The sequence below is a fragment of the Xyrauchen texanus genome, chromosome 2 (assembly GCF_025860055.1).
Source record: "Xyrauchen texanus isolate HMW12.3.18 chromosome 2, RBS_HiC_50CHRs, whole genome shotgun sequence".
Classification (NCBI taxonomy): domain Eukaryota; kingdom Metazoa; phylum Chordata; class Actinopteri; order Cypriniformes; family Catostomidae; genus Xyrauchen; species Xyrauchen texanus.
The window spans coordinates 11821470-11833028 of NC_068277.1; the positions used below are offsets into that span (position 1 = coordinate 11821470).

The following is an 11559-nucleotide window of genomic DNA, read 5'->3' on the forward strand; positions in this document are numbered from 1 at the left end:
ACCACTGTGAGAACTTGGCAGTGTGATACTGAAGATATTGTTGACTTTTGTATGACAAATTGCTTATGTTCCTCATTTGTAAGTCGCTTTGGATAAAAGCGTCCGCTAAATGACTATGTAAATGTAATGTAAATGTCAAGAATATGTAAAATAATTATTATCTTCTCTCAAGCAATGCCAGAGTCAAACCAGCATTACCACACAAGGAACAAAGACTACTCCGGCCAACAATGGAGAGATGGTGAGAAAGAACGGGAGCACAGACCTGATTAGAGATACAAGGAGGACAGGGGAACACCTGATGGGGAAGACAAACATAAACAAAGGGATGCCTACATTCACAAGGAACCCCTATGTATGCGTCCACCTGTCATCATAATTATGGAGTGTAAGTGATTTTAATATGCTAAACTAATTCACAGTGAATCGTTTTATTCTGAATCATGTACCACCAGAATAAACATGCTTTTATGCTGTGACTTTTTGCCATGTTTGCTTTAATATTTCTATAGGCCCAGTACGGTGACATCATACTATGATGATGATAGTGAACCACACCATATAGGGGCATTTTATAGTCTAAAATATATCACCACAAGCAGAGGTAGACCCATTTTGATGTTATATTGGTTTCAACCATTTATTATTTTGTGTCATCAAATTTAAGACTGTCTGAAAAAAAGTATTTGTTTAAGTACATTACCAATCAAAAGTATGGATAATTTAGAAGAACATTTCAGCTCTATAGGTCCATATAATGCAAGTGAATGGTGACCAGAACTTTGAAGCTCCAAAAATCACATAACGGCAGCATAAAAGTAATCCAAAAGACTCCAGTGGTTTAATCTCTATATTCAGAAGTGATATGACAGGAGTGAATGAGAAACAGAACAAGTCCGGTTTTTCGTATGGATTACTTTTATGATGCCTTTATGTGATTTTTGGAGCTTCAAAGTTCTGGTCACCTTTCACGTACCGAGAACTACAGAGCTGAAATATTAATCTAAAACATATAGTTTTTGTTCAGCAGAAGAAATCTGGGATGGCGTGAAAGTGAGTAAATGAGAGAATTAAATTTTTTTTATTAATCTATCCCTGTAAATATAAATCTTTGTAACATTTAGTCTAAATCACATGTGCCAAGTTCTTAGAAATGTAATCTTTGTGTCCATGTTGGTTTCACAAATCCTTGAAATCAGTTTTAATGACTTAAAAAATGTGGTGTAACCATAATACAAAGTAAAATGTATCAAAATACTTTTTGTGCACTTTGAATACATGAGAGTGTAACTAAATAATTAATGTTCATTTTTTTTTTTTACAAATATCATGACCTTGTGAGTCAAGTTTTCCCAGGGTTACTCCATATGTCCAGAACAAAATGTGCCTTGCCAAAAAAAAAAAAAAAAAAGTAAATATTGATATTTAATGATATATTAAAAGATATTATTTTTTTAAATATAAAACTTTATTCTGCACTACTCATGCCATTTTTTTTAACTTCAGCTTTTAATGAGACTTTTACATTAAGCCCCCAGAAAAAAAATATCAAAATGACTGTATGATTTGCATTTATGTATTTTTGAATAACGAGGGTCACTTCATTGTGACCCTCATGTATTTTTGATGCTCCATTTTAATCTCCTGAAGGCATCTGTCAGGCTGTGGAATTCACCTTAAACCTGTTGATTGTCATCTGTGCTGGAGCGCCTTATAGTAACACCGGCCGGTATCAAGACATTGCCAGCTTAGGCGGTTTGTACCAGCACTATTATGGAGGAGCCAGTACATTCACAGAAGGTACAGCAGCTCAAGCTGCCCTCATACATCTACAGCATGGTACATTTTCACGTGGAGGGGCATTAATGGTTTTTACTGGTGCCATGTTTGCTCTGGGAGTGTTTCATGTACTGTACCGTTTCACTCCTCTGATGCTTGCCAAAGCCTTGTTGGATGTGCTGATATTGGTTTCTTTCCTGGTGTGGCTTTCTACTTCATAAAACTGCAAGAGATTTACAACAACCCCATCTGTAAAGAGTGGGAAGCGCTATACGCAAGCAAAGATCACAGAGGATTTGAGTGCAATTTCAATAGGGCAGACATAGCAGGAGGCTTGTTTGGTGTTCTGGGAATTATTATTTTCCCCGTGAGTGCCATGCGAGCTTTAATAAGAGTGCACAAAGATGAAGCAGAGATGGACAGAAAATGGCAACCTCCGAAAGGTGTTTACAGCATATCATGAAGAGATTTTATTAGCGTTAATGTGAATGTTTGCTATTATAATATATAATAACGTTTTATTAAAATGGTATTCATTGTTGATAATTTATAAACATAAAAAATAAAAGCATGTAAGCCTTAAGACAATAAGTAAGAACATAGTGGCAAAAGACACGTTTCACAGTAAAAAAATTTATTGCTACTTGGCTGAAAAGTTAATTAAAAATACAGCTTTCTGCTCAAAACTAAGCATAGCAGCATCTCAAATGAAACCATGAGTCATCACCCACTCTAAAAATCCAAAGTAGTACAGTCCTAGTTGACAAACAGCAAAAGTGCTCGCATTTTGTCCTTTTACTAAATCAGTAAAACAACTCGAATGATCTCCTAAACTAAATACAATTAAATAATTTAACACAATGAAAATATTCAGCAGTTAACTGCATGCTAAAATAGAAACTTAAAAATATAATATACATTATGCTTCAGATATTAAAACAATTTCTTATTGACAGAAAAGTTAATTTTATACAAATAAATCACATGATAATATTATTTTATATAGGGCATGCTTCTCACATTTAATGCATGAATAATTAGTATCTTCAAAGATAGTACCTTGATGGGTGACAGTTTACCATAGAACCCTTAAATCAGATTCTGCACTGGAGGACCTATAAATTTGCATGAAACAATGAAGTACAAAAATAAACCTCAGCTTCTTGGCATTGAGAGGAAATATTAAAGCATCTCTTAAAAACAAAATGTACATAAATGATGACAAGATCAAGCTTTGGTCACATGTCAGACAACAGGAGCATCATCTTTATCCATGTCTTTCCAGAACGTTCCATGACAATGTGCAAAGTGTCAGTGAACACGCCAGACGATACAATGTGTTTTTGCATCCAAGCAAATATGATTTTTGTCGGTAAAAAAAATGACACGCTTCATACCCTAACAAACATACTCTCACACACCGCGCAAATGAACAGACTTTCGGATGCCTTCCTTGTTAAAATGAAGAGGATGGAATCAATTTCTGATTATCACACTGGATGTAACAGGGAAGGTTAAGTCAAACAGTTGCTCAAAAATTACAAAAAGCAAATCCTAGTAACTGCATGCTTACTACTCTATCTTCCAACATTACTGTGATCATGTTTTTTGCCTTCTGAGAAAGACAATTTTAAAGGGAAAGCAAATAATCACTAAGCTGCGTCCTCTTTATTGTGGTTAAAATGTTTTTTTGTTCTGCATAAACGGGATCCAGCCATTTAAAACGGGTTTTGATAAATGAAGCCATTGTGGAAAGCTATAGAGAATTAGATATTGTGCAGAATTTGACAAAAAAAAAAAAAAAAAGAAAAGAAAAAGAAATCTGAGAGAGTTGTTTATATGTTTTACATATTATATAAACATATAAACAAATGGTATTTGTCCATCAAGTATTAGTTGCTGTCAGTTTTAAATGGATGCCGAAAGATCATTTGCAATGCCCATATACCACTGACCTGCACTGGCAGACACATATGTGACAATCTAATTCACACATATAAGGAATAAAAGCATGCTTACACATACTTAGACCACCAAAATATCTTAAAAACAAGATGTGTTTAATGGGATTGGGGATTTTTGAATAACAGTATGCTTTGTACTCTTCTTTTAAGTATTTGATGTATGTATGTATGTAGGAACAGACTCTGCCATTCCATTGGACCTTCACAGATGATTATATATCTTAAGGGCTAAATTGCTATATCTTGATAATAACATAAAATACATTTGTATTTGGCTAAGAGAGATTTACTTTGACATGATTTGGCCAGGAGAACACAAATGTGTCCAAATGTGGCAAAGCAGGCCTTTGATATGATGATAGCTTAAGAAAGAATTCAACAATGGCCTAGAGACTTTTGAACAACCGAGCGACTGCCACTCATATGCACGCGTAAATGCACACATAATTATGCAGGTTCTTTTACCATCCTATCTTGATGGTATCATTGATTGATCATGATCAATCAAATTAGACACATGTTGCATACTGGGGCAAGAAAAAGTATGTTAACCCTTTGTAATTACCTGCATTCATGTATAAATTTGACTTAAAATCTGGTTTGATCTTCATCTAAGTTACAATAATGAACAAACAATCGCTCTCTCTTTCCTAGTGTTTGTCCCGCATAGTTGCATGGTCCACTTCGCGATAGTCCGCGCATATATATATATTTGATTTGGCACAAGTTTTACGGCAGATGCCCTTCCTGACACAACCCCGAGTGGCTGGGAAACTCTCACTCACACACATACTGGCAATTTAGAGTCTCCAATTCACTTAACCTGCATGTTTTTTGGACTTGGACTTGTGGGGAACCTGGAGAACCCGGAGGAAACCCACACAAACACAGGGAGAACATGCAAATTCCACACTCCTAGTTGAACCGGGACTCGAACCCAGGACCTTCTTGCTGTGAGGCGACAGTGCTAACCACTGTTATTGTAACATTCACAGTGTAGGTTGAAAAAAGCATGTTAACCCCTAGTCTAATGATGTCAACAAAATGCTAATTAGAGTCAGGAGTTGGCAAACCTTCATCCAATTAATGAAACGAGATTGGAGGTGTGGGTTAGAGATAATTTGACTAATAAACAGCACTCCAACATTTTGAGTTTGCTATTCACAAGAAGCATGTGCTGGCGCAGATCATGTCTCACAAAAAAGATATCTCAGAAGACCTATGATCAAGATTTGTTGCTTTGCATAAAGCTAAATAGTGTTACTAAGTTTTCTTGAAGAGCTTAGGTATTCATCTGTCCACAGTTAGACAAATTGTCTATGAATGGAGACGATTTAGTACTGTGGCTAATCTCCCTAGAAGTGGTCGTCCAGCCAAGATGACTCAAAGGGCACACCTCAGAATGCTCAATGAGGTATAAAAGAACCCTAGAGTGACAGCTAAAGCATTAAAGAACCATTGGAACTGGTTAACATCTCTGTGAACGTGTCTGCTATATGGAAAACATTAAACTGGCATGGCATCCATGGTAGGACACCATGAAGGAATCCGCGGCTTTCCAACAAAAATTGCTGCACATCTGAAGTTTGCCAAAGACCACCTTGACATTCCCCAACAGTACTGGTAAATGTTTTGCGGACTGATGAAACTCAAGTTGAATTGTTTGGAAAGAACACACAGCACTTGGTATAGCGTAAAAATTGCACCGCATACAGCATTAAAACATCATTCCAACGGTGAATTAGGGTGGAGGGAGCACCGTGATTTAGGGCTGCTTTGCTGCTTCTGGACCGCTTGCCATCATCGAGGGAAAAATAAATTCCCAAGTTTATCAAGATATCCTACAGGATAATGTCAGGGTGGCTGTGCGCCAGCTGAAGCCCAGTAGAAGTTGGGTGATGCAGCTGGTAATTGACCCTAAACATCTAAGTAAATTCACTACAGAATGGCTTAAAAAAAATAAATAAAAAAAAATCCAGTTTGGAGTGGCCCAGACCTTAACCTAATAGAGATGCTGTGAAATGACCTCAAGACCTCGGCTCTGGCACAGGTGGTTGCAGGGTTGGTGGTTTGAGTCCCGGCCCACACGACTCCACATGCTGAAGTGTCCTTGGCCAAGACACTGAACCTCAAGTTGCTCCCAACGGAAAGGCTAGCGCCTTGCATGGCAGCTCTGCCGTCATTGGTGTGTGAATGTGTGAACGAGAAGCAGTGTAAAGCGCTTTGAATACCGCTAAGGTTAAAAAGGCGCTATATAAGTTCAGACCATTTAGAATGGTCCAAACTTCCTTCTGAACGTTGTGCAGGTCTAATCCGCAGCTATCGTAAATACTTGAATGAGGTTATTGCTACCAAAAGTGGATCAACCAGTTATTAAATCCAAGGGATCACTTACTTTTACCATATCCCGTTAAACATTGTTAATGTTTAATGGGATGTGATCAATAAAAACATTAAAGACATGTGTGTTGCTAGCTTAACTGTGCAATGTATTTGTCTATACTTGTGACTTTGACGAAGATGAGCACATTTTCTGACCAATTAATGCAGAAACCCAGCTATTTCCAAAAGGGTTCACATACTTTTTCTTTCCACTGTACATCATATTTAGGTATCACACAGATCATGTTGTAGGGGTATAGAAAGGACTATGGTGCTCTTGTAGTGGTATGTTTTGCCATATCCGTTGTATAGCAAGCAACATTACTTCCCATAACAATGAAGATTCTGTTACAATTAATGCGTGTTTGAGTGTTGTAAGGGATAAACAGTTTGTAGCTAATAGTGCAGTGTGGGTCAGCGGAGTTATACAGCATCTAACAAACAATGCCAGCAGTCAAATGTCTTGAACTCTGCCTGTTAGCGCAGCATGAGTCAGCATGTTTGCACCTCAATAACCACATCTATCGTCTCAACCAGGCGTAAATAAATAAACATTTATCTTTCAAATGTGGTAGACTCGATAAAAAACAAACCTAGTTTTTGAATTATGTTAGGCTAAAAGAGGTCATAATTCACAGCCTAATGTTGTTGGGTTAATATAGATTTAAAAAAATAGCTAAAATGTCTATATAGATTCTCTAAGATATGAACAAAGTGCTTATACAGTGAAAACCCTTTAATTTAGATGATTGTACAACAATACTTGATGCACTTGATACAACAATACTTGTAGCTCTAAATAAATCCAGGGATCAAATTTCTAAATGTACTTCACATTTTTTAACACAAAAACTAGAATTGAGTCAGTGTTCTAAATAAATCAAAAGTGAACTAGCAACAATGCAGGATTATAAATACGAGATGTGCTTTTTAAGATGGTCTATAAAGACAATGACAGCACATGCCATGGTGAGCTTTAAAAAAAAAATGGTGAGAGAAACTTGGAACAAGCAGGTTCAAAGATGGAGGCAGCCCGGGTTTAATGCCATGACAGAATAAAACCTATGAGTCATGCTGGGCTGCTGCAGCCATGCCACTGGCTTCGTCTCACAATAGCACCCAAGGGACAACTGAAATACTCAAAATAACAACTTGCCTCTTTTCAAATACCATGTATTTTGGCACAAGAGCTACAGCTTCTGGTCTGTAGCTAGTTAATGGTCTGGGTTAAATAATAATTTGGGTTAATGGCAGTAGACTATCAATTAATTCTTCTCAGATTAAGCAGGTCCAGATTAGGTCACATGATGTCTTTTACTAATACATGCAGTACAGCAAACAAATCTGGGCATGTTTGGCACAAAGAGCATTCACCTAGTCAGGCAAAATCTCTTTCGAACTTTTAGATGTAACAATTTTAAAAATAATATCTGACCATGTACACACTTTATCTAATTTGCAGATTAAGGCCATATCCTCAAGAATCTGCTTTCGGTTAAAACTGCATTCATTTTGCTACGTTTACATCTCTTATTCAAAAACTGTAAACCCGAAAAAGTTAGCAGAACTCAAAAAATTGTAGGTAATCAGTTACTTCAAATTGTTTGTTAATAAATTCCAAATTTAAGTAAGTGGAACTGTCAGGTTTTGATTTTGTACTAAAGCATGGCAATTGCTCGAAAAATTTGGTAAGATAACTCATATTTTGATGGCACTTAACGTTAAATTTTAAGTAAACCACCAGATTATTATTATTTTTATTTTGGTTTTGCAACACAAATCCATCACTTTATTCACCCAAGTTAAGTCTGACTGGTGACTCGTGACTTGCTTAATTATGGATAAAGCAGCACGTAAGATACACACTTGGTATCAGTCCTCAACCTAAGCTCAATCTCCACTCTTAAACATTTACATTTATGCATTTGGCAGACGCTTTTATCCAAAGTGACTTACAGTGCCCTTATTACAGGGACAATCCCCCCCGGAGCAACCTGGAGTTAAGTGCCTTGCTCAAGGACACAATGGTGGTGGCTGTGGGGATCGAACCAGCAACCTTCTGATTACCAGTTATGCGCTTTAGCCCACTACGCCACCACCACTTAAACATAATGGTAACCCCCAAAACTCCAACATAACAGAAACTCTTCTAAACGGCAACATAACAAAACATTAAGCACTTTGCATTCATGTTGCAAAAACACAAAATAACAATTAATTTTAACATTTACTTTCCCTATCAAGTCTCATGCAAAGCATGCTGGGAACAAGAAATCAGCAGCTCAAGTTGAGTTTACCAAACCCAAAAAATTTAAGTTAATTAAACTCAAAACAATAAAACAGTTAAGGGTACTTAAAAGGAGTAAGCTTTTTGAACTCAAAAGAAAGAGAAGATTAAATTACTTGGACTAATTTGAATTATTAAATTTTTCCCTACTCAATACAATTAATTACTTTGAGCATTGGCGTTTACAGTGTACTGGAATGGCATTATCCTCCAACAAAAACAGAGACTTTCCAAAAAAATGCATGGTTCCATGAAGAACCTTTAAAGGGATAGTTCACCCTAAAATGACAATTCTCTCATCCTCACACTCATGCCATCCCAGATGTGTACGACTTTCTTCCTTCTGCAGAACACAAAGATTTTTGGTAGAACATTTAAGCTCTGTAGGTCCATACAATGCAACTGAATGGGTACCAAAATAAAAAGTAATCCACAAGACTTCAGTGGTTAAATCTATATCTTCTGAAGCACTATGATAAGGTGTGGGTGAGAAACGTTTTGATATTTAAATTGATATTTAAGCCTCCTCACTGCCCAGGCGATATGCACAAACTAAGAATTTGAATCGCCAAAAACAAAAAGAAAAAAAATGTGAAAGTGAGAATGGAGATTGATGATAAAAAAGGTTTTAAATATTGATCTGTTTCTCACCCACACTTATCATATCACTTCTGAAGACATTGATTCAACCACCGGATTCTTATTGATTACCTTTATGCTGCATTTATGTGCTTTTTGGACCTTAAAATTCTGGCCACCATTCAATTGCATTGTATGGACCTACAGAGCTGAAATATTCTTCCAAAAATCTTTGTGTTCTGCAGAAGAGGGAAAGTCATACACATCTGGGATGGCATGAGGGTGAGTAAATGCTTTTTATTTTTGGGTGAACTATCCCTTTAACATCCATGGCACTTTCCTACTGATCAAACATTGGTTTGTAGTGGAAAAAGGTTCTTTATCTATAAAAAAAAATGTATTCAGAAATTCAGTAAATGGTTCTTGGGGGAAAAAAAATGGTTCTTCAATGGCATTGCTGTAAAACCCCCTTTTGGAACTTTTATTTTTAAGAGAACTTGGGAAAACGATGACAAAAAGAATCTGAAAAACAAGTTTTTAACCGAAAACATATTAGTGTGGATGTGGCCAGAATGTCTCGTGGATGTTTTAGAAATTCTAAAACTGAATGTTTCAATAACATTATGCCAAATGTGAGCTTTTTATGTAATGATTTCTAAATTTAAAGTGCATTACGGTTTCGATGACCATATTAACTTTTGCTCATCTAAAAGTACATCTGAATGTGTACTGTATGAAAAAACTATATCTAATGCATTACAAGTGCATCTAAAAATGAATAAGAATGGCAAAAATTTAAAATAAGGTTCTATTCGTTAACATTAGATATCACTACACAATATTTTTAACAGCATTTATTAATCTTGGTTAAAACCCAATTGTTCACTGTTAGTTCACAAAACATTAACTAATGTTAATATAAACATCTTTTAATTGTAGATATGCAAGTGAAATTAACATTAACCGATATTTTTAAGTGCTGTAAAAGTATTGTTTATTGTCAGATCATGTTAACTAATGTAGCAAAATAGTGTTAACGAATACAGGTACAACCTTATGGTAAAGTGTTACCATAAATGTGTCCTTGCACCTAGTTTTCATTTGCTAAAAACATCTGATATGTAGCATAATAATGGCCTGCATGAACAGAACTTAATCATTATACACAATGTGCTAGATACAGGGAAAAAACCTTTGCAAGCCTAAAAACAACACTGTTGTTTCCAATAAACACCACTAGATGTCTCCTCACACCATGAGCACAGTGTTTTACTGCACAGAATTCCCTGATACTGTGATTGCGTCAATGAAATACTCAAACGACCCAGCAAGCAATTATCTTCTTATATGGTCCATACATGACTAAAATAAATCTCTCACACACACAAACAGTCATATCATATGCTCTGTACCTCTTCATACAAAAAAATCACTTTTTTCCTATATAATGAGAAAATATCCCAACATCACTCACATCAACAGCACAACTCTGTCATACTACTGCAAAGACCCAATGACATATTCACGGCCGATGCATTAGAGCAAGGACTCTGTCATGTTGTCATGGCACACCCGAAACTTCAAGTACTCTAAACAACTCGAGACAGCTCAAGTTATGGTTTCAGACAAGGTTGTGAGGTCTTTTCCTGTCCCTCAAATGAACAAGAGGTGTGAAAATACATAAACTGTGCATTGGATCTACTAAGAACAGGAAATGAAGGGTGTTTTCTCTCTTACTCTGACCTCCATTACTCCTCTCTTAATGAAAAATATATCAGGGTTTGAATGCTATGGGTTCATTATTTGCTTCAATTGTGCAGAGGGTTCCAGAGAGGTGGCGCTATTCTCTCAAAAACCCCATGGCTTTGTCTGGGAGATACTGTATGCAGGCAAGTGAGGATATCAGGGGAGGTGGAGAATGTTCTGGTCTTTTTCCAACAAAACATCTTTCCACCATGACCACTCTTTTCTTTTAATGGAGCATTGGATGTTTCCAGCAGGTCGGATGGGAAAGTGATCCGTTTGACCCACTGAATTTCTCACAGACTTCACAAGTGCTAAACACCACTGATTAAACAGAATATTGGAAGGTAGGAGAAAGATACTGCACATACACCAGATCAGTAAAGGTTCAGGAGAACCTCACCCATCTTCAAGAGGCACTTTTCTCATCTTTTGGTCTTAGTTTAGCTCGTATCGTTCTGCCAGAAGGCAAATGTGATCTTTGAAGCCTATTTTAGCCAGTGAACTTTGATATGAAGGGCAAATGTCGAAAATGAGAGCACATAGTGATGTATGAGGTACTCCAGCTCCATGCTGTGGTTTTTGGTCAGGAATAGCTCATGTATTTCAAGACCTCAATTTTAAAGATTTCATTGGTCCTGAAACATGTGCCCACTTCCAGTCTGCAACCCACATATCAGCCCAAAAATGCACATGCAGGGAAACCACGCGTGATGACAACGCTAAAGAACTAGAATATAGTAAAGGCAGGAAGAGCGTGCTAGCCTCTTTGATGTGGCACTACGATGCGAAGATGCTCCGATGACGCTTGTCTTCAAGCACCAA

At 36.7% G+C, this 11559-nt stretch overlaps 1 pseudogene; it reads left to right on the top strand.

Moving 5' to 3' along the window:
- Positions 1 to 230: 230 nt before the first annotated feature.
- LOC127652655 (MARVEL domain-containing protein 3-like) lies at positions 231 to 2267 on the top strand (annotated as a pseudogene).
- Positions 2268 to 11559: the final 9292 nt, after the last annotated feature.